At 44.4% G+C, this 22,901-nt stretch overlaps 1 pseudogene; it reads right to left on the reverse strand.

Moving 5' to 3' along the window:
- LOC111969271 (neural-cadherin-like) overlaps window positions 1–22,901 on the reverse strand; it is a 224,035-nt pseudogene that overhangs the window by 54,089 nt on the left and 147,045 nt on the right.

Consider the following 22,901-nt stretch of genomic DNA (forward strand, 5'->3'; position numbering starts at 1 on the left):
TGATATAAGATACTTGTTCATAAATGTTTAATATTACGATTATTTATTTGAATTGTGCGCCCTCCAAYTTCACCGGATGTTGTCCACAGGTGTCCCGCTAACGGGACGCCGATTAAACAATAAAATCTAATTCACCAACGTTTCTTAAAATGGATAGTATTTTGGAATTCAACTCTTCAAATGAAAGCACTTTATGTATCTAGTTCCCACATTTGAAGGTGTCATAAGTATTTGGACAAATTCACTTACAGTATATAACATTAATTCAAAAGTTTAGTATTTGGTKCCATATTCCTAGCATGCAATGACTACATCAAGCTTGTGACTACAAACTTGTTGGATGCATTTGCAATTTGCTGTGGTTGTGTTTCGGATTACGCTGTGGCCAATAGAAATGAATTGTAAATAATGTAGTGTCATTTTGGAGTCACTTTAATCTGTAACTTTCATGATTAATTGATTATGTTCCATAATCATGGTAGCATCCACATTAATGTAAAAGTGTTCAGAAACATATTCTAGTCTAATTTACAATAAAAGTGACTCCAAAATGACACAATACATTATTAACCATTCGTTTCTACTGGGCACAACATCCCAAAACACAACCAAAACAAACTGCAAACGCATCCAATAACTTTGTAGAGTCACACGCTTGATGTAGTCATTGTGTGCTGGGAATATGGGACCAAAATACTAAACTTTTGACTAAACTGAAAACCATATAAGTGAATTTGTCAAAATAATTATTACACCTTCAAATGGGGGGACTAGATACATAAAGTGCATTGATTTCTAAATGGTGCAACAGATATGTTTGAAAATACCCTCAAATAAAAGGTGACACTGTCACTGTTGCCTCATATAAAACATTTGATCTCAAATCCAAAATCGTGGAGTATAGAGCCAAATTAAACGTTTTAGCTTCACTGTCCAAATAAATACGTAAGGCACAGTAAATACAAACTACCTCCATTAAAAGAGACTAGCATGCCCCTGTCATGTCAGGTCAGCAGACAGACACACTGATGGTGACAGAGTAGAGGGTCTCAGTTGACTGGGTCAATAGGACCTTGAGACAGACTCAGAGGTTAGTATTGGTGTTAATCCCAGAGGTGAACTGAAGATATTTTTTCCAATTTCTATTTTTATTGATCGCATGAAGCAGGAAGCAGGAGAGATGCAAACAGGTGAGGTGGGCCCCAGAGTTAGACAGAAGGGAGGGAAGGGGGAGAATGGAATGAAGGATTAAACATGAAACTTTTTCTAACTAATCTCACAGACAGAAAAGGACACACTCAAGCTGTTTCAAAGTTCTTTATCCAACATACTAGACATTACCCAGAGGGCTGTGCGTTTGAGCGAGAGAGCGAAAGAGAGTGAGTGTGTGTGTGTACTTGTTTTTATACCTTTTTCCTTCCTTTACCAGGACCCTAATGTCCTAATAATTCACCCGAATGTCCTGATAAGGTAGGAAAACAATAAAAAAAAAGATTTCTTCATGTCCTGAATTTGCTATTTTCAGCTTAAGGGTTAGATTTAGGGTTTTGGGGTTAAGGTTAGGGTTAAGGTTAGGGTTAGGTTTAGGGTTTTTAGGTTAAGGTTAGGGATACATTTAGGGTTAGGTTAAGGGTTAGGGGTTAGGGAAAATAGGATTTGTAATGGTCAAACATTTTTACTTCCCAAAAAGTCCTGAAATTTCACAAAAATAAAGCTGTGTGTGTGTGTGTGTGTGTTTGTGTGTATATATGTGTGTGTGTGTGTGTGTGTGTGTGTGTGTGGTGTGTGTGTGTGTGTGTGTGTGTGTGTGTGTGTGTGTGTGTGTGTGTGTGTGTGTGTGTGTGTGTGTGTGTGTGTTTCTTTGAAGATGTCATATATGCTTATGTGAACTGGTGTGGGCATCTCAAGGATTCACTATTTATCACACATTTCACCTTTCAATCATATTCTCCTGCAAGTTTTCCACAAAGAGCCTTAATCTCCCAGAAGAAGATTTAACAGTACATGTCCTTATTGCCTTCCACATTTGTTCTTGAAATGGGATTGAAAATGTCAAGGAAGCTATGTCAGTAATACTATAAGTTGAATTTTTCATAATCCTTCAGACTTGGAATCCATGAGAATGTTTACAGAGTGCTTTATTTGTGAAATAACCTGAAAATGGCTTCCACAATCCCAATTATCTTCAGGTAATTGCTGTTTACAAATGCATTTGGATTGGGGGCAGTCTTGGTGTTGACATTTAACATTTTCTGGGTTGTGTCTAAAAATGTATATTTAACCCAATGAGTCCCACTGTAACGCAGCACGTTTTGTACTTCTACCGCGGATTAAACATTGTGTGTTTCAGCTACAGACGTCGGGGTTGTACCATTGGAATCGCCTACTTCTTCTACGTTTGTAGATACCAACCAAGTCTGTGTGATTAATGGGGGCTGAGCTAGATCGGTATTTGAGACAAGGGTGGATCCCGAAGAGGCCCGGATCTTGTTATAAAAACGTCTGTAGAGTCGGAATGGTTTAAGCAACAAACTACTAAAAGCTATCTATGACAATCGGAGACTCTCACAGACACACACATTGCTCTATGATGCTCACAAGCTACTCAAGAGTCATTAGAAGGTAAGGGGTTCTTCTAGGGAATAATTTTTGTTTGTTTATAATACTGTAATAAGCTCACATAGATGCTGTCATAATCCCAAACGCCACACAGTTGAAACTGACTAGTTGGATAATCATTTCCCACTGAGGAAACAATTTATGTACTTACAATATCTGTCATTTAGACTCATGAACGCAACTGTTCATGTCAAATTCTTCTACATGTAGCCCTGGTTTCCCTAAAAAAGAAAATGGTAAAACACTTAATTGTGAGGATAAATATATGGGCTGGGCTTGCGGATAGGTCAGATAAAGACAGTTTTGCTGGGGTCTCAGGACTGATTAGGGTTAGCGTAATTGCGCTCTAAGTTGAGCGTCTGAGTCTGGTTCAGCTCTMAGCACTACAGCGGTTGTTGCCATATTGCTTCCAATAACACTCACCTTCAACAGACATTTTATGGCACGAGCCATTTCGATCAATACAAACTCTCCAGCTCTCTAAATGCAGTGGATATTGTTGTCATTTAGAGGATGCACTCGAAATACCCGGGCTAAGAAGTTTACGAAACCAGACGGCTCTACTGTAGATCAAATGGGCTGAAGCAGAGAGCAAACAAACATTCATTCCGGAAGATTTTGGTTCCGTTTTCATCACTTACAGTACATATTATAAAACATCCTGTTTACCCAGTTTCCTTGAAATAAATCATGTGACACAGTATATAACCACCAGCTGTAATGTAAAGGCTCCTGGTTGGTGTGACTACATTGCCTGCTGCTGTTTTTTGAAGCAAATCCCTTTYATCAGCTTATATGAGCCATGACTCCCTCCGCTATTCCTCCCTCTCTCTTCTCATTTAAATATCTCAGAAATCATAAAATACCCTCAGTCGTAGACCATCTCTTCCAAAGTATATTTCATTTTCACAAGCGGTGCATCAGACTATACTTGACACTCAAAATGAAAGTGCTGAGGAAGCAAAACATTGTCTAATTATAATTCAGAACAACATACTTCCAAGAATGACATATTTCCACTGTTACTAACCCATACATTGTATCTTGAAAATATATATTCTTATAAACATAAGAAATCATCTTCATATGATAACATGAAACAATATAAAACAACACGACCCCCTGATGTGTCTCAGGTCATACAGTAGGTCAAGGTTCAGAGGACATGTGTACTGTACTGTACCTGCCAGGCGCAGGGATCCAGAATTGTAGATGGCCTCGTCACGCAGCTCCCTCACATACACTGTTACCCCGGAAACAGCGTCTGGCCACATGCCGTCTGACACGCACACCTGAAACTCGTAGCTGCCCGGGGGAGTGTTCTCCTTAATGATCAGGAATCCCGTCCGCTTGTTCAGGATGAAGTAACTGAGGAGGCATCAAAAACCACATCAGCAACATCAATGCTTCATATATTGCATGTAAAATGAGCAGCCTGTGGTGCATCTGTAGTTCCATTTGGTGGTACACTACTGTGAATGAAAACTAGGTTGACATAAATGAGAAGAAATGACTGAGACTTTGGGAACCAGAGCGAGGAGATTAAGACACAATGATTCAAAACAGCAGAATAAAAGAAGGAATAGATAAAAGAGAGAGGATATAAGAAGAGAAAATAAGAAAATATGGGGGAGGAGAGAATAGAGAGGGAGGGAGGAGGGAGGAGGGAGGAGGGAGGAGGGAGGAGAGGATAGAAGAAAGAAGGGCAGGGAAGGGGAGATTATAAAAGAGATAAGAGAAAAAGATGAGAGGAAGCAACTCCTTGTGGTCCACAACTTCATACTTCCTTTGTAATTGAGCTCATTCAAGTTTGATTACACTGGGAATCAAAGCAAGATCCCAGGCAGATCAAATAGTGAAGGAGACGTTGAGATGCGCTGGTTTATCATCTTCAAATCCAACTGTGTTTAATATGAAGTGTCAAAATTWGTCAACTGGATTCCAACCTTTTCCCTATTGAGTAATGCAGAAGTTTCTCTACTCGAGTGAAGATGAGAGATGCTAGATTAAATATTAACTCTGTATAGATTCAACAACATACCGTAGCTATGTGTGTTGAAAGAACAGATTCGCTGGGGGRAAAAGCTACAGTCAATCTGAGTTTCTGTATGTGAGTGCAGGGCTATAGCAGTGGTAGTTGTCATGCTTCTGGATGTGAGGCCGTGGAAGGTGTCACATGGTATGATATGTTCAGAACACCGCWGTAGCTGCTGAGCCTTCACAGAGATCTCAAGGCAAACGTCTCAAAAAACGCCCTGTCGCTCAGGGTTCCTCTGCTCTGCTCGTCTYGCACCTTCGTCTCAGGTGCAGGTCCACAACATCAATGACAGAGAGGCTGTCGGKAGAGACATCACTCTCAAGGTTTATGGCGCGTTGAGAGAGGGTGACGGAGGGAGGGAAAGAGAGAGAAATACAGATGAAGAGAGCTAGAGATGTCTTACTTGGGCACATGTCCCTCAAAGGCATAGGTCTTGTTGTCCCAATCATCAGGATCCGGGGCGTAGACCTTCCCCAGGACAGTGGTCGGCATCCTCCCTGTCGGCAAAGAACATTGATTTTCTCAAGGGTGTGTGTCTCTGTGTGTGTGTCATGAAGGGGTATAGTCAAAAAGAGCACTGTTCACATGGATATTAAATTGTTCTGAAAACAGCTAGCTAGAGAAACGTCATCATGGTCATTGCAAGGCAACAAGAAAAATGTGTCTGAAAGAAACTAGTCACCACATATTACCAGCAACTCTCCACTGCACTTCAACAATGGGGAACATAATGTATTGACTCATTTTGTGAAAGGAGAGGTATAAACCAGGAATAGTCAACCCTGAAGAGGAGAAAAGAGAATCAGCTATACCTAATTGCTCGCTCCTACAGCGGCTCTTACTGTACAAAGGCGCCAGAACAACAAAAGAGACATGGTTTCTTTTCATAAACTCCCGGTTGAAGCAAAACCTTCAAGCCCTGGAAAAGGTCAGACGTGAGGGTCAAATGATTTGCTCCTCATTCATATATTGCTTTGTGAATTTGTTCTCTCTGTGTTGTGCTATGCATGAATACATACGTTATAGTGTATTGATGATGGCAGTGATCTCACCTCTGTGACTGTTGACAAAAATCTCCTTCTCTCCCGCCTGGTGAGCATGGTCATTCTCGTCTCCTATGGTGATGGTCAGAGTGTTGGTGACCGTCTTGGGCGGATGGCCGCTGTCACTCATGATGATCTGCAGGAGGAACTCTTTCTGCCTCTCCCGGTCGAAGGCCCTCAGGGCTGTGATGGTGGCCGTGCCGTTTCCGTTATCCTGCAGGTAGAAGTCATTGTTGTGGTGTAGCTCAGAGGGAAGGCTGAAGTAGAATGGAGATCCGTTCTCTGCTGAGTCTCGGTCTATGGCCCGCAGCAGTGTGGAAGTTTGGTTGAGTCTGACTAGCTGGGGACCAGAGACGTTCTCCCACACCACTGGAGCATACGTTGCCTCAAACTCCGGCCCGTTGTCGTTGACGTCCAGCAGGGCCAGCTGAATGGTGGCGCTGCCCGTCAAGGCCGGAGAGCCGTGGTCAGTAGCCAGGATGACCAGGTGGTGCTGCGCTGCTGTCTCTCTGTCCAGAGCGCTGGTCACAGTGACTAGACCAGACTGGTCTACAGAGAACTGGCCCAGAGGGTCTGACTCCTGGAGGATTTTGTAGGTGATCTCCTTGTTTTGGCCTGAGTCAGAGTCGCTGGCCGTCAGCCTGGCCACGCTGCTGCCCACGGGCACGTCCTCGGGCAGGGGCGCCGGCGGCTGGGAGAGCGCGATGAAGATGGGTGCGTGGTCGTTACAGTCCTCTACCTCTATGACACAGTGGATGAAGCTTGAGAAGTCCAGGTCTTCGACCTTCAGGGTGAGGTTGAAGCGCTGCTCACTGGGCCTYTCRTAGTCCAGCCTCTTCTTCAGYCTCAGGGTGCCACGCTGCTCCTGCCGKTGGCTCACCATGGARAACTTCTGCTCTGGGTCTCCTGCCACCACACTGAAGGTGAGMTGGGCGTTCTCKCCTGTGTCCCAGTCCTCAGCAGACAKCTCCAGCACYACWGCGTTGGGCTCACTGCTCTCAGGAACCCTGGCCAGGCAGGAYCGCTCYGTGAACCTGGGTGCGTGGTCRTTCACRTCTGTCACCCTGATGGTGGCGGTACCCGTGCCCRYCATGCCACCCCCGTCCCTGGCCTCCACCAYCAGCAGGTAGGYCTCTGCCTGTTCCCGGTCCAGGCCACTCATTGCCACCGAGATGGTTCCCGTGGACGGGTTAATGCTGAACATGTCAGAGCCGCTGCCACCTGTACCCGTATCACCCACAATCCTGTAGGAGAGCACGGCATTCTGGCCCACGGCCGAGTCGTCCAGGTCGGTGGCCGTCATCTCCATGACAGAGGTGCCGGGGGCAGAGTTCTCCGGCACGTTGCCATGACAATCGGGGGCACAGGTGAAGATGGGCGCGTTGTCGTTGATGTCCCACACGTTGATGATGATGTCAGTGAATCCGGTCAGACCCTCGCCGCCTTCATCTGTGGCCAGGACCACAAACCTCCACACGGCCCGCTCCTCCCGGTTCAGAGTCCTCTGAGCGTAGATCTTCCCCGTCACCTCATCAATAATGAACTCGCTCTCGGCTCCCTGGCCATGGAGGGAGTACCGCAGGGCCTCCTGGTCAGCATCCTTATCTGGGTCAGTAGCAGTTACCTACAACATCAAAGGGAATGTGCTTGTGAAGCTTTTTAATCTGCAGCCTGCAAACTTTTTTTTATGGAGTTCAGCACTGTTTAATTATTGAAGCTTGCTGACTTGGTGTCATCCATCAGGTTGGTTGAAGTGCTAACTTCACACCTACCTGCTCTGCACAGTGATCAACTCTAGTTTATCGACTACGTGCACAACTTTCACTCTCCTGACCTCAGCCCCAATCAATCCCCAGGCAGAGCAACATCTACCACGAGAATTTAAATCTATCATGAGAACTGCAGAGCGTCAGGTACTGTAGGTGAAGTGAAACCAATGAGTGGTGGGGGAAACTGCTAATGGTCTAAAGCTAGTACCAGATGTCCCGTCTGAAGAACTGTATGAAACAGCATGATGTCATCTCATGCAATTCAGTCTGAGGACATAAAGGCTTGGGAAATATAGTGTCTGTAACCTCCTGGTGCACAATGACTCACATTCTGAATGACAGAATTGTGTGACCTTGGAATTATAAGGTTCCATCTGCAAAAAGATGATTCTGCGATAATTGGTTGGAATGATTGTTATCTTGTATTCTTTTGAACTTGAATTAGGGTATGCAGTGGGTACAGAATATTTTACAAAGCAACGCTATGCAAGTAACTCAGTTTTGACAAAAATGCAGATGGAGCCTTATAATTTTAAGCTCTTGAGATACTGAGGGAAAAGCATTCAAATGATAACAGAAAGAGAAAATGTCAAATCCTCAGTCTTTCACGTTGACAGAGTTGTATAACACGGTTGAGTTGGTGACAAAATACTCTCACGAGATTTCAGATGTCTGATACTGTATATCATACTATTCTCCCTAATTTTCTGCTAATACATGTGATGACTTAATAGATCACTTGCATCTGTTGTCATAATAACGTGACAAATGAAGATTACCGTATGATTCAATGAGTGTTTCACACATACCTGAAGCACAAACACAGGCGATCCATCCAGCTCTTCAGTCACAGAACCATAGTACTCGTTGACCGTGAACACTGGCGCCTCGTCGTTCTTGTTCACCACGTTGACCATCACATCCGCATAGTCCTCCCACTTCCCGTCCGACGCCAGCACCAGCAGCTTGTAGCCCTTGTTCTGCTCGTAGTCCAGAGGCTGGGCAATGAAGATGGTGCCCACCTCTGGTTCCACGTCAAACACCCCGCCAGTGTTGCCAGACGTGATCTGGTAGCGTAGCTTAGCATTGGCGCCTAAACAGAACGATGTGGTAACTAAGATATGTGTCGTAAGCAGAATGGGACACCATGACCATCACATACATATCATTTAACATATATATAGCTAACATTTTCAGGAATCAAAGTTTTCTTTTTCAAATGAGTTCTGACTGAATCCAGGTAATAGTTCTGCTTGACATTTCAGGAAGTTTCTTCGTTTTTTTTTTGCTTCACAAAGCAATTGTAATAAGGTCTATTTAGCTGATCAGGAGTTATATACAGAATCCAATAATTGAGAGGAGACTCAATGGAGTCTCGGTCAGATTCAATACATTACAACTCATGAGAGGGAGAATGGAGGAATCTCCAAAGAAAAAATATTCATAAGTTATTTGCAACATGAAAGTGAGGACGCCAGAACAGAGCAGAGCAGTAATCCCTAATCCTGAGTATTTTGTTGTGTTGTCAGTGCTAATGAAACATTAGAAGGACTTGTGAATATATATGTTTTCATTTGAGCTTCCTTCCCCCTTCAAACTACTGAGTTCAAATCCCAGTGGAGACCATGCATGCACAGAGCGAGCAACGCAGTGTAAACAAACAAAATGAAAAAACAAACACAAGAAATCCTATTCCCACTTGTACATGTTAAAAAACCTTCCTACTTTCCCTGGCTATAAGCTGTTATGCTGACAGGAGGAGAACAAAAAGAAACGATCTGATTCCACTCCCAGGAACTCTTATCAGCATAGTAAAGGAAAAAGACCTCTCTGTCTCTCTCTCCCACTCTGTTCTCTCTCGTTCTCTGTGTTCCTAGTTCCCTAGCTCCCTCGGTGGTGATAATCTGCTCGGGGTGTCGGCCCATCAGCATAGCTGGCCCCGTGTGTGTGCTTTATTACCCAAAGTGGCCCGGAGACTGTCCCCTCACGCGGGGCGCTGTGTGTTGAGAATGCAAAGATGAAGCTGGCGGTGCGGCCGAGCCCATTCATCACAGAGAGGTGGTTGCTGCTCCACAGGCCTACGCGCTCCGACATGATAAATGTCTGATAACATGAAGCTACGCCCCCCTTCTCCCCTCCTCTCCTATTCCCGTAGCGGACTGATAAAGAGCCCTCACCGCAATAGCTAGCTGCCGCAGCACCAAAGGAGGTGATATGCTTCACAATGGATTTGTTGTAGCGGGTCGTGTGAGCTAGAGTCGGCTGAATGAGGGTGAGTCAGGTGAATAACAGGCAGTGTGTTAGTATAGGATGAGATGGATGGGAGAGGGGTATGGATGGTGCCCATAGGAGGAGAGTTATTATAGGGCTTGCTGCTGGAGAGAGAGAGTTCCTGTGTGCTGTGTGTGTGCAGTCCCTGGCCTGGGAGTTGATGAGCCTATTGGGATGTTAAGGATGTCCTTTCTGAGCTATGGTGAAGCCATATGGAGACTTATGCAGATTGTATGAAAAGAAAAGCTGATTTATATTCTGTATCCACTGCAGTACCTTGACATGTTATATGACACACCAACAATCTATAACATGAAATCGATGTGAAACATACAGTACCAGTCAAATGTTTGGACACACCTACTGTACTCATTCCAGGGTTTTTCTTTATTTTGTACTATTTTCTACATTGCAGAATAATAGTGAAGACATCAAAACTATTAAATAACACATATGGAATCATGTAGTAAGCAAAAAAGTGTTAAACAAATCAAAATATGATTTATGATTCTTCAAAGTAGCCACCCTTTGCCTTGATGACAAATAGGGCATCTCAACCGTACTGTGTTTTTTTCAGGGTCATGACCTGAGGATAGATGGAGAGCCCTCGTAACCTCTCACACGTTCACTGAGCCCCGGGAAAGTGAGAAGGACAGGGAAGTATTTTCTCCCTCTCCACCACTTACCTTCATCCTCATCATTAGCACTGACAGTGAGGATGGCAAAGCCCACGTCTGCATCCTCATCCACGTCGACTTCATAAACCGTCTGAGCAAAGAGAGGCTTGTTATCGTTCACATCGCTGATGAAAACCCTCACGTACGCCGTGTCTGAAGGAAGGAGAGAGAGAGCACAGAGTGAGAGATTAAACGCCAGGCCCGCTCTTATTCTGTCAACTTGAACATATCCTCCCCCCTCTTTCCCTCTCTCTTCTTTATCCCTCTATTTCTCCCTCCATCCTCCTATCTTCACCCTCGGTTATTCCTCACATCTCTCCATCTTGCTCTCCCTCTCTCTCGCCGTCTGTCTCTCGCCGTCTGACTCTTTCTTTTCTGAAGCAATCCGTAGGCAGATGTGAAAAGGGGGGGGGGGGGGGCCATCCCAATATAATATGCTCCCTTTGATATGAGTATGAAAAGGAACATCATTTGCAATACACTCTTCAAGATAAGATCAATTATGTAAGCTGGTTGCAAGGATAGCTTGCAGTTTAACACAGAGATAATGCGGCCTAGCAGCAAAACAAGCCACAACCTCCAACTTTTTACGCCTTTGAGTCTGACGGAGGAGTGGAGAAGGAGGACATATCTGTTGGGCAGATACAATCGTCAATTGATTTGTCTCCTCTCCTGTGTTCCAGACACACACAGAGAAGCGTGGCAAGTGCGCCGCGTCAACACCGTGACAGATTGCTCTTTCCCCGTAAACACTGCTATTGTATCAAGGTCGTGTTTACGACCCCTCCTCAATACTCCATCTATCCGTGTGTCTAGTCTTCTTTCTTTTCTTTTTTAACAGCTGTCATCGACCACAACATCGCCCTACTCCTGAGCTCCTCCAATTTCATTCAGTATACTCTTTAGTCGAGTGAGAGGGAGAGAGAGATTGAGAACGTGTGTGTGTTTGCATGTGTGAATGTGTTTTTCCCCCACGATTCACACCACCATGTCAGTATGTTGTATAAGACAGGCTGTAGCCTGTTGCTGGTTGGGAGAGGGGATGGAAGGATAGTGAGGGATGGAGGGTTGAAGGCCCTATAGAGACTCCTCCTACATCCCTCTGAAGCCCCTAGTCTCCAATCCTCTTTATTTTTTTTATTTTTTTTAACCTTTATTTAACTAGGCAAGTCAGATAAGAACAAATTCTTATTTACAATGACAGCCTACCCCGGCCAAACCCTAACCCTAACCCTAACCCTACCCCTAGCCACACCATAACCCTAACCCTACCCCTTGCAACACCCTAACCCTACCCCTTGCCACACCCTAACCCGGACAACGCTGGGCCAATTGTGCACCGCCCTATGGGACTCCCAATCACGGCCGGTTGTGATACAACCTGGAATCGAACCAGGGTCTGGAGTGACGCCTCTAGCACTGAGATGCAGTGCATTAGACCGCTGCGCCATCCTCCTCTAACATTTACAGCACTGCAAAATCATACAGATCATCTTTTTTACTCCCTGGCCTTTTTAATATTTTAGTGGTGTTTACGCTGTCAGAAATGTCATATAGGGCAAAGCCGACTGAGAGCAACTTTTAATAATCTATGATAATATGAATGAAAAATACATTCTCCATAAGACCCTGTCTGGTTGTTCATCAGCGGGTGAGAGTTCCCTCTAGGGAGAGATACGCATATTTGGTAGAGAGAGAGAGAGGATCCCTCCCCACCAAAGAGACAAGCAGTAGCTCAGACGTCTTGAAACTGCCATCCAAACCCCAGCTCTCCTACTGTAGTACCAAGGCTGGTCAGATAATGGGGTCATTTTCAAATGTATTGAAATGTATTCAGACAATGCACACAGTGTATTCCTAAGTCGTCACAATTTGATAAGCCGTGCTACTGTGTGCACACTGCATGCATTGCTGTTCTCTCTCTCGTCCTCCACCATCCTCCAGCCCTGTTGAGCTGACGAGCTGATCTGAGCTGGCCTCACCTGAGTTGGGCTGTCCATGTTTCCCGGGCCGTGCTGACTCCCAGCCGTCCACTGACTTGACCTCCAGCAGGTAGGAGCCTTTGGTCTCACGGTCGAACACGGCCTCTGTGTAGATGGAGCCCAGCTCAGGATCAATCCGGAAGTACTGGTAGTCCCCACTGCGGTCGTTTAGCAGGGAGTAGGAGATCTGAGACAGACAGAGAGAGAGAGGAGGAAGAAGTGGAGGGAGAGCAGGAGGCCGGGGTAGAAGAGAATGAAGGATGAGGTTAAAGAGAGTGGCATGGAGAAGGCGAAGGATATGAATGGAGTAAGAGTGGAAAGAGAGGAAAGGACGTCGGAGGTTCACGAGGGATGAGTAAGAAAGGATGGACGTGAGAGAGACAAGGAAGTCAGAGATACAGAGTAAGGATTACCTAAGATAGGTGAGTGAGACAGGAGAGAGAACAATAGTTTTATTCAAACTATAGTTTATTCCAAAAATAGTCTATAACACCATGCATATGATTCATTTATTTCTCTATTGGGGTGGATGTGTGCACACATTCTTAGTTAACCAAACTTGAATGAACTACTCTGGAGCAGAGAGATCTCATTCAACCCAGCCACATCTGACCCTCTGTGACAATTTATTTCTATATCAATAAAACAAAGCTATGTCGTTATAATTTGGTTTAAAGCAGGAGCCTGAAGTCTATTCACCAAAGAAGAATGAACCTAATTTTAATATTCAAACTGAACAAAAGCTTTGTCGACGAGCTATGAATGGCATTCAACAGCCACAGGAAGTTATTCAGCGAAATTCATTGAGAGAGAGGATTGAAACGGCATGGGTCAAAAAATGAATTGGGTCGTACAGGGGAAGAGCAAAAATTAAAGGTTGAATTAAATGTAATGCCATAATAAAAAGGTTGGCGGGGTCAAGTTATTGGTTAAAAAAAAAACAGACAGGAGTGAAAGAAATCATTTTCATATTCACGCCCATCAATGATCCTCATTATCTAAACGTGGGCCTGCATGGTATCTATGATTCAGCCTGCCTCGGCGAGAGCAAGCAATTAAGCAGCCAAGGACACTGTGCCTGCAAAGAACTGAGTGCATTTTATGCACCCCTGTGCCGATAGACATGGTGTCCTCGTACTGGGAATTCAATTATGAGTAGACTACCCGTACTGTTGGTGTGCGTGTGGGGATGTGCGTGTATGCATGATTGTGTGTGTATAGAGAGCAAGACAGAGATCAAGAAAGAGATACACAGAAAAGCAGCAGGAAATGTAGACAATGCTGTGAGTGTGTGTGTATGCGTGTGAGAATGTGTGCACTCAAGCGTGTGCACGTGTGTGTGTCTCCTCAACACTTGTGTTCCTTAATAATCTTTTACTGCAGTGGGTTAAATCAGGGTCACACAGAGTGTTTCTTGGTAGTCTTAAACAAATCTACTTTGAAACCAAAGTATACACCTCACACACATGGTTATGGGCTTAAAAAAAGAAGACCTCTGTACCACGTCAGATATAGAGTTTACATCTCAATATTACACTTTATATACATCACAGATGACTGAAATATAACAAAACCGTTTGACATAGAAACACTGGATTTTCGGGGGGGGGTTAAAAAAATAGAATGTTTATTAATTATGATATTATGAAAAATCTGAATAACATTCCACCCATGAGGCCACAAGGTCATTTACCTGCAGGAAAGGGGGAAGCTTCAGTATGTGTGAAGTGCCGTGTTGTACGGTTTATACAGTGTGTTGCTCTCAGCTCAGGAAGCCACACCGAAGTACAGATTTTATGGCCGGGCTACAGGAAGCAGACCCTTGTGGAGGAACACTCCTGCAGAACTATGGATGGGTTTTTACCATTTTCTACCTTCAGTATAAGACTCCAAGGTGAAATTAAAAGGGGAATTGCTACTGTGGGTTTACACTTGAGTGGTTTCAGCTTATCCGGTTACATACTGGTGGGTTGTTCACAAAGATTTAAAGTAAAAACAATGGTCAACAACACTAGGGCTCGAGTTCCCCAAATACTCCAGCTTTTCTGAGAAATTGCTAAGAACCAGGACATGTATTCACAAAATGTCTCCGAGTAGGAGTGCTGCTCCTCTCCGAGTAGAGTGCTGCTCCTCTCCGAGTAGGAGTGCTGCTCCTCTCCGAGTAGGAGTGCTGCTCCTCTCAAAGATTACCGTATGATTCAATGAGTGTTTCACACATACCTGAAGCACAAACACAGGCATCCATCCAGCTCTTCAGTCACAGAACCATAGTACTCGTTGACCGTGAACACTGGCGCCTCGTCGTTCTTGTTCACCACGTTGACCATCACATCCGCATAGTCCTCCCACTTCCCGTCCGACGCCACACCAGCAGCTTGTAGCCCTTTTCTGCTCGTAGTCCAGAGGCTGGGCAATGAAGATGGTGCCCACCTCTGGTTCCACGTCAAACACCCGCCAGTGTTGCCAGACGTGACTGGTAGCTAGCTTAGCATGGCGCCTAAACAGAACGATGTGGTAACTAAGATATGTGTCGTAAGCAGAATGGGACACCATGACCATCACATACATATCATTTAACATATATATAGCTAACATTTTCAGAATCAAAGTTTTTTTTCAAATGAGTTCTGACCGAATCCAGTAATAGTCTTGCTTGACATTTCAGGAAGTTTCTTCGTTTTTTTTTTGCTTCACAAAGCAATTGTAATAAGGTCTATTTAGCTGATCAGGATATATACAGAATCCAATAATTGAGAGGAGACTCAATGGAGTCTCGGTCAGATTCAATACATTACAACTCATGAGAGGAGAATGGAGGAATCTCCAAAGAAAAAATATTCATAAGTTATTTGCAACATGAAAGTGAGGACGCCAGAACAGAGCAGAGCAGTAATCCCTAATCCTGAGTATTTTGTTGTGTTGTCAGTGCTAATGAAACATTAGAAGGACTTGTGAATATATATGTTTTCATTTGAGCTTCCTCCCCTTCAAACTACTGAGTTCAAATCCCAGTGGAGCCATGCATGCACAGAGCGAGCAACGCAGTGTAACAAAAACAAAATGAAAAAACAAACACAAGAAATCCTATTCCACTTGTACATGTTAAAAAACCTTCCTACTTTCCCTGGCTATAGCTGTTATGCTGACAGGAGGAGAACAAAAAAGAAACGATCTGATTCACTCCCAAACTCTTATCAGCATAGGAAAGAAAAAAGACCTCTCTGTCTCTCTCTCCCACTCTGTTCTCCTCGTTCTCTGTGTCCTAGTTCCCGACCCCTCGGTGGTGATTAATCTGGTCGGGGTCGGCCCATCAGCATAGCTGCCCCGTGTGTGCTTTATTACCAAAGTGCCCGGAGACTGTCCCCTCACGCGGCGCTGTGGTGTTGAGAAGCAAAGATGAAGCTGGCTCGGCCGAGCCCATTCATCACAGAGAGGTGGTTGCTGCTCCACAGGCCTACGCGCTCCGACCTGATAAATGTCTGATAACATGAAGCACGCCCCCCTTTCCCCTCCTCTCCTATCCCGTAGCGACTGATAAGAGCCCTCACCGTGGTAGCTAGCTGCCGCAGCACCAACGGGGATGATATGCTTCGCAATGGATTTATTGTAGCGGGCCGTGTGAGCTAGAGCCGGCTGAATGAGGGTGAGTCAGGTGAATAACAGGCAGTGTGTTAGTATAGGATGAGATGGATGGGAGAGGGGTATGGATGGTCCCATAGGAGGAGAGTTATTATAGGCTTGCTGCTGGAGAGAGAGAGTTCCTGTGTGCTGGTGTGTGCAGTCCCTGCCTGGGAGTTGATTAGCCTATTGGATGTTAAGGATGTCCTTTCTGAGCTATGGTGAAGCCATATGGAGACTTATGCAGATTGTATGAAAGAAAAGCTGATTATATTCTGTATCCACTGCAGTACCTTGACATGTTATATGACACACCAACAATCTATAACATGAAATCGATGTGAAAACATACAGTACCATCAAATTTTGGACACCCTACTGTACTCATTCCAGGGTTTTTCTTTATTTTGTACTATTTTCTACATTGCAGAATAAATAGTGAAGACATCAAAACTATTAAATAACACATATGGAATCATGTAGTAAGCAAAAAAGTGTAAACAAATCAAAATATGATTTATGATTCTTCAAAGTAGCCACCCTTTGCCTTGATACAAATAGGCATCTCAACCGTACTGTGTTTTTTTCAGGGTCATGACTGAGGATAGGAGAGAGCCCTCGTAACCTCTCACACGGTCACTGAGCCCCGGGAAAGTGAGAAGGACAGGGAAGATTTTCTCCCTCTCCACCACTTACCTTCATCCTCATCATTAGCACTGACAGTGAGGATGCAAAGCCCACGTCTGCATCCTCATCCACGTCGACTTCATAAACCGTCTGAGCAAAAGAGGCTTGTTATCGTTCACATCGCTGATGAAAACCCTCACGTACGCCGTGTCTGAAGGAAGGAGAGAGAGACACAGAGTGAGAGATTAAACGCCAGCCCGCTCTTATTCTGTCAACTTGAACATATCCTCCCCCTCTTTCCCTCTCTCTTCTTTATCCCTCTAATTCTCCCTCCATCCTCCTATCTTCACCCTCGGTTATTCCTCACATCTCTCCATCTTGCTCTCCCCTCTCTCGCCGTCTGTCTCTCGCCGTCTGACTCTTTCTTTTGAAGCAATCCGTAGGCAGATGTGAAAAGGGGGGGGGGGCCATCCCAATATAATATGCTCCCTTTGATATGAGTATGAAAAGGAACATCATTTGCAATACACTCTTCAAGATAAGATCAATTATGTAAGCTGGTTGCAAGGATAGCTTGCCAGTTTAACACAAGATAATGCGGCCTAGCAGCAAAACAAGCCACAACCCCAACTTTTTACGCCTTTGAGTCTGACGGAGGAGTGAGAAGGAGGACATATCTGTTGGGCAGATACAATCGTCAATTGATTTGTCTCCTCTCCTGTGTTCCAGACACACACAGAGAAGCGTGGCAAGTGCCCGCGTCAACACCGTGACAGATTGCTCTTCCCCGTAAACACTGCTATTGTATCAAGGTCGTGTTTACGACCCCTCCTCAATACTCCATCTATCCGTGTGTCTAGTCTTCTTCTTTTCTTTTTTAACAGCTGTCATCGACCACAACATCGCCCTACTCCTGAGCTCCTCCAATTTCATTCAGTATACTCTTTAGTCGAGTGAGGGAGAGAGAGATTGAGAACGTGTGTGTGTTTGCATGTGTGAAGTGTTTTCCCCCACGATTCACACCACCATGTCAGTATGTTGTATAAGACAGGCTGTAGCCTGTTGCTGGTTGGGAGAGGGGATGGAAGGATAGTGAGGGATGGAGGTTGAAGGCCCTATAGAGACTCTCCTACATCCCTCTGAAGCCCCTAGCTCCAATCCTCTTTATTTTTTTTATTTTTTAACCTTTATAACTAGCAAGTCAGATAAGAACAAATTCTTATTTACAATGACAGCCTACCCCGGCCAAACCCTAACCCTAACCCTAACCCTACCCCTAGCCACACCATAACCCTAACCCTACCCCTTGCAACACCCTAACCCTACCCCTTGCCACACCCTAACCCGGACAACGCTGGGCCAATTGTGCACCGCCCTATGGACTCCCAATCACGGCCGGTTGTGATACAACCTGGAATCGAACCAGGTCTGGAGTGACGCCTCTAGCACTGAGATGCAGTGCATTAGACCGCTGCCCATCCTCCTCTAACATTTACAGCACTGCAAAATCATACAGATCATCTTTTTTACTCCCTCGCTTTTTAAATTTTAGTGGTGTTTACGCTTCAGAAATGTCATATAGGGCAAAGCCGACTGAGAGCAACTTTTAATAATCTATGATTATATGAATGAAAAATACATTCTCCATAAGACCCTGTCTGGTTGTTCATCAGCGGTGAGAGTTCCCTCTAGGGAGAGATACGCATATTTGGTAGAGAGAGAGAGAGGATCCCTCCCCACCAAAGAGACAAGCAGTAGCTCAGACGTCTTGAAACTGCCATCCAAACCCCACGCTCCTACTGTAGTACCAAGGGTGGTCAGATAAGGGGTCATTTTCAAATGTATTGAAATGTATCAGACAATGCACACAGTGTATTCCTAAAGTCGTCACAATTTGATAAGCCGTGCTACTGTGTGCACCACTGCATGCATTGCTGTTCTCTCTCTCGTCCTCCACCATCCTCCAGCCCTGTTGAGCTGACGAGCTGATCTGAGCTGGCCTCACCTGAGTTGGGCTGTCCATGTTTCCCGGGCCGTGCTGACTCCCAGCCGTCCACTGACTTGATACGCTTTCCTATGCTAACCTCCGTTTGAATAGACACTAAATTATGGTCTCATTAGTAATCATACACTCCGGCAGAAGACCTTGTTGTTGAACAATCTGGCCTGTGTAGGATTGTAGGAATCACTTTCTACTTAATCAAGTGGACGGAATAGGCGACACACCTCTTGTAGATAGGAGCCCAGCCTCAGATCAATCCGAAGTTACTGATAGTCCCCACGCGGTCGTAGCAGTGAAACGACGTAGGAGATATCTAAGAACGAGAGAGCAAAGAGTAGTGAGAAGAGACACCAGTGTAGTACTTTTACAATTATGAGCAGACCGCCAAGGGCCGAATGCAATAGTGTCAACAGCGTTTCCGGTAAGAGATACCGAGTGCAAGGAATATGCATTAAGATAAAGACATCCTTAGTCTACCGTCTATGATCAAGCCCTGCGAAGAGTACTATAAGAAGAATAGCCTAACCGTAGATAACCGATGGGAACTATCAGTGACAGAATAGTACATCTAAGGCTATCGAGAGTGGAATTGTCTTATATATATCAATGTTTAAATGGACGTTGAGTGTAGAGGTCAAAGGCGTGAAGTCAGAGAAATAATACAGAAATTAGACAGATTAATTCTAAATCTTTAATAATTATAGAAAGTGGTAAAAGAGTGAGACAGGAAGAGAGAAGAGACAGAGTTTCTTATTTCCAAGACTAGTGAGTTGATTCAAATTACTCTATAGAAGTATTCCATTTTTTATATAAGACAAATCTCGACTTCTATAACACTGTTAAATATCGTAAAGGTTTTGGATTTCTCGCTAAAATTGGAAACGATGATGTTTGTCCACCATAATAAGTACTTTAATAATGTAACACAAAGACTTGATTGATTGAGATCTAATCGTCTGTGTAGCATGAAGATATTCAGTTCAAATGTCCCACTAATCTATGCGACCTTCTGATCCTCTTACTCGTATGAAGCCAGAGTTATCCACATGCTATTGAGAATATATGCAATTTCAAGACACTGTGTTTACCTATACAAGCAATTAAAGCACTACAAAATCATCCATGCGTCGATATAGATCTAGGATGTAATTATCTAATTAATTAAAGCAGAAGACCCGTGAAGTCTAAAGTTCGCACCAGAAGAAGATAAATAACCTACAGCATTTTAATTTACTGCACTAATTACTGAACCAATATATATGCTCATAGTGCTGAGACGACCGCTCAACCTGAAATTGGCTAGAATCAATCAGCCACGATTAATTACTTGACCAGTCGAATTTTCCTAATCTACATGAGTACGATTAGATTGAGAACAGCAAGAGCGAATGTCAGAATATTCGATATATTAGGTAGTCGTACATAGAGAAATCTATTCAAGAACTCAAAGCGATTATATTATATGATTTGATTAATGTCATAATATTATATAGAGAGTTTGTCTCCATCACACTGTTATTCAGAAAGTCAAGTTTATTGGGTTTAGAATATGACACTGTAATGAATATAACTATAAACAATGCAGAGTGATAGAAAATTATATCTATCATTGTCTGTTCATTATTCTACCATCATATCATCCTAACTATAAATTTCATGAAATCCGTGCGCCGCCTTGCACATGAATTATCTAATGAATGTCAGCACATCACTCTGGACGGATAGCCCACTATGTTCTTCATCTAGCCCATAGGGACGACGTGCTGCTGCTGCAAAATAGACTGAAAGTTCACCCTTAACATTGCCCTCTAATGACATAAGGTGGATCTAGACTATGCGTCTTCATCTATGCGTGGAATTACAATTATGATAGATAATACAAGTCTAACCGCCAGCGCTTCAGTGGGCGGAAAGAGGAACTCGACCACGCTATGCCAATGTCAAACAGTGGTGAACAGTGAGTGCTGATTGAACCGGAGTCGAAGACAGAGAGTCACGGAAAATAATAGCATCAACGATGCCGAAGAAGAACGCAAACAATCGAAGAGGAGAAATGATAACGAAATGAACCGTGAAATAAATACTGATTGCTTGTTTATGCTGCCAAATGTCTGTGTATGTATACTGTGTCATTCCTCAAAGCAACGTGCTTGATGCACGTTCCCTGTGTGGTCTTCTCTCACAGACACGGTCTTTGTGTTCCTTACAACTAATCCTACTTACGAGCTATAAGTGGTCGTATGAAATAGTCTAAGTTCAACTATCGAGAAGAGAATTCATATATAGATGAAATCGACCTTAAACAAATCTACTTTAAAACCAAAGTAAGACACAATCTAACAACCAATAGTAATAGCTTAAAAAAGAAACTCTCGTGAATGTTGACCACGAAGGCAGATAGTTAGAGGAGGTGTAGCATGCTGCGAATATTACACTTATATAGCATATGCACACAGTAAGAAATGGACGTGATAAGAAAGTAAACAATCCTGTGATGACTGATATAGCAGGAGAAGCGTAAACATCTGTGATGTATTCGTGTAGGTAGTGAGTGGGTAAAAAAGTAGAGATAGAGAGTGTAGTAAATTGATGGAATATTATATGAAATAATGCGAAGTGAATAACATTCGCCACCTCATATAGGAACCACAAGAGGTAATGAAGTCATAGGTGTACCGCAAAGGAAAGGGAGGGGAAGCAAAATTCCAGTATATATGATGATAGGCACGTGATTGTTACTGAGTTATACAGTGTTCCTTGCATCCTGAGAATCTCAGACAAAGCAGAACCAACCACCGAGATTGAGTAAGGAGCTAACAAATTTTGGCGGAGCGTACAAGAGGACAGAACATTGATTGGAGAGAACAACCCTGGCCGAGAGAGACTGCGATCGTGAGAAGAATGAAATTGTGAAGAGTTACCAATAATAAGATCGTAGAACGCGTAATCAGGGTATTAAAGTTACTGCCAAGGGTGAGAATAAATAGGCGACAGTCTGTAATGGCATCGGTGGTTTACCTTGAGTGCGTTTCAGCTATCCGGTTACATTACTGGTGGTTGTTCACAAAGATTTAAATAAAAACATATGGTGACTACTGTCACAGACAATCTTAGGGTCGATTTCCAACCAAAATATCTCCACTTTCTGAGAAATCTGCGTTAAGTATACGGACATGTATTCACAAAATGTTTCTCCGAGTAGGAAGTGCTGCTCGCTGTGCTCCGGAGTAGAGTGTGTTTCTCGGAGTAGATAGTTGGCTTGCGCTCCTCTCCGAGTAGGATGCTGCTCCTGCTCCGAGTAGATGAGTTCGTGCTGCCTCTCCGAGTAGGAGTGCTGCTCCTCTCCGATAGGAGTGCTGCTCCTCTCCGAGTAGTATGGTTCCGAGTAGAGCTTTGCTCCTCTCATAGGTGCCGTCAGAGTAGGAGTGCTGCTCTCTCGGAAGGCTGCTCTGCCAGTTAGTGATGAGTTGCTGCTCCTTCTGTAGAGTAGGGATGCTGTCTCCTCCGTAGTTAGTGTATGAGTGTCTGCTTGCTCTTCGTGTCAGAGAGTGATGTGGATGTGCCTGCTCGCTCTCAGCAGCCTCTAGGAGTGCTGCTCCTCTCATAGTACTGGATCAGGAGTATAGGAGTGCTGGCTCCCGTCCACTAGTAGGCATGCTGCTCTTTCACATCTAGAAGATGCTGCCTCCTCTCGAGTAAGGAGCTGCTTGATAGAGCTTCCTCTCCGTAGTAGAGTGCTTCCTCTTAGAGTAGGATGCTTGGCTTCCTCTCGAGTAGAGTGCTGCTCAGAGTAGGATTGCTGCTCCTCTCAGAGTAGAGTGCATGCCTTCGTGTGCCTCTCCGAGTAGGAGTGTGCATTCCTCTAGGTTGTAGGGAGTGCGTCTGCCTCGTAATCGGTAGATTTGTATTGCTGCCTCCTCGATTAGAAGTAAGGCGTCTCAGGTAGAGTGCTGCTTCCTCTCCGGAGAGTAGGGAGTGCTGTCGCTCTCAGAGTCAGGAGTGCTGCTCCCTCTCAGAGTAGGAGTGCTGCTCCTCTCAGATAGGAGTGCAAGCTCCTCTCAGATAGGAAGTGCTCTCCTCTCAGAGTAGAATGCTTGCTCCTTCAGAGTAGATCATGCTCCTTCTCAGAGTAGGAGTGCTTGCCTCCATCTCAGTAGTAGGGATCTGCTCCTCTTCCGATAGGAGTGCTGCTCCTCCAGAGTAGAGTGCTCCCTTCTCTTAGAGTAGGAGTGCTGCTCCTCTCCACTAGGATTGA

Source organism: Salvelinus sp. IW2-2015, linkage group LG10, assembly GCF_002910315.2.
Source record: "Salvelinus sp. IW2-2015 linkage group LG10, ASM291031v2, whole genome shotgun sequence".
In the NCBI taxonomy this organism is placed as follows: Eukaryota; Metazoa; Chordata; class Actinopteri; order Salmoniformes; family Salmonidae; genus Salvelinus; species Salvelinus sp. IW2-2015.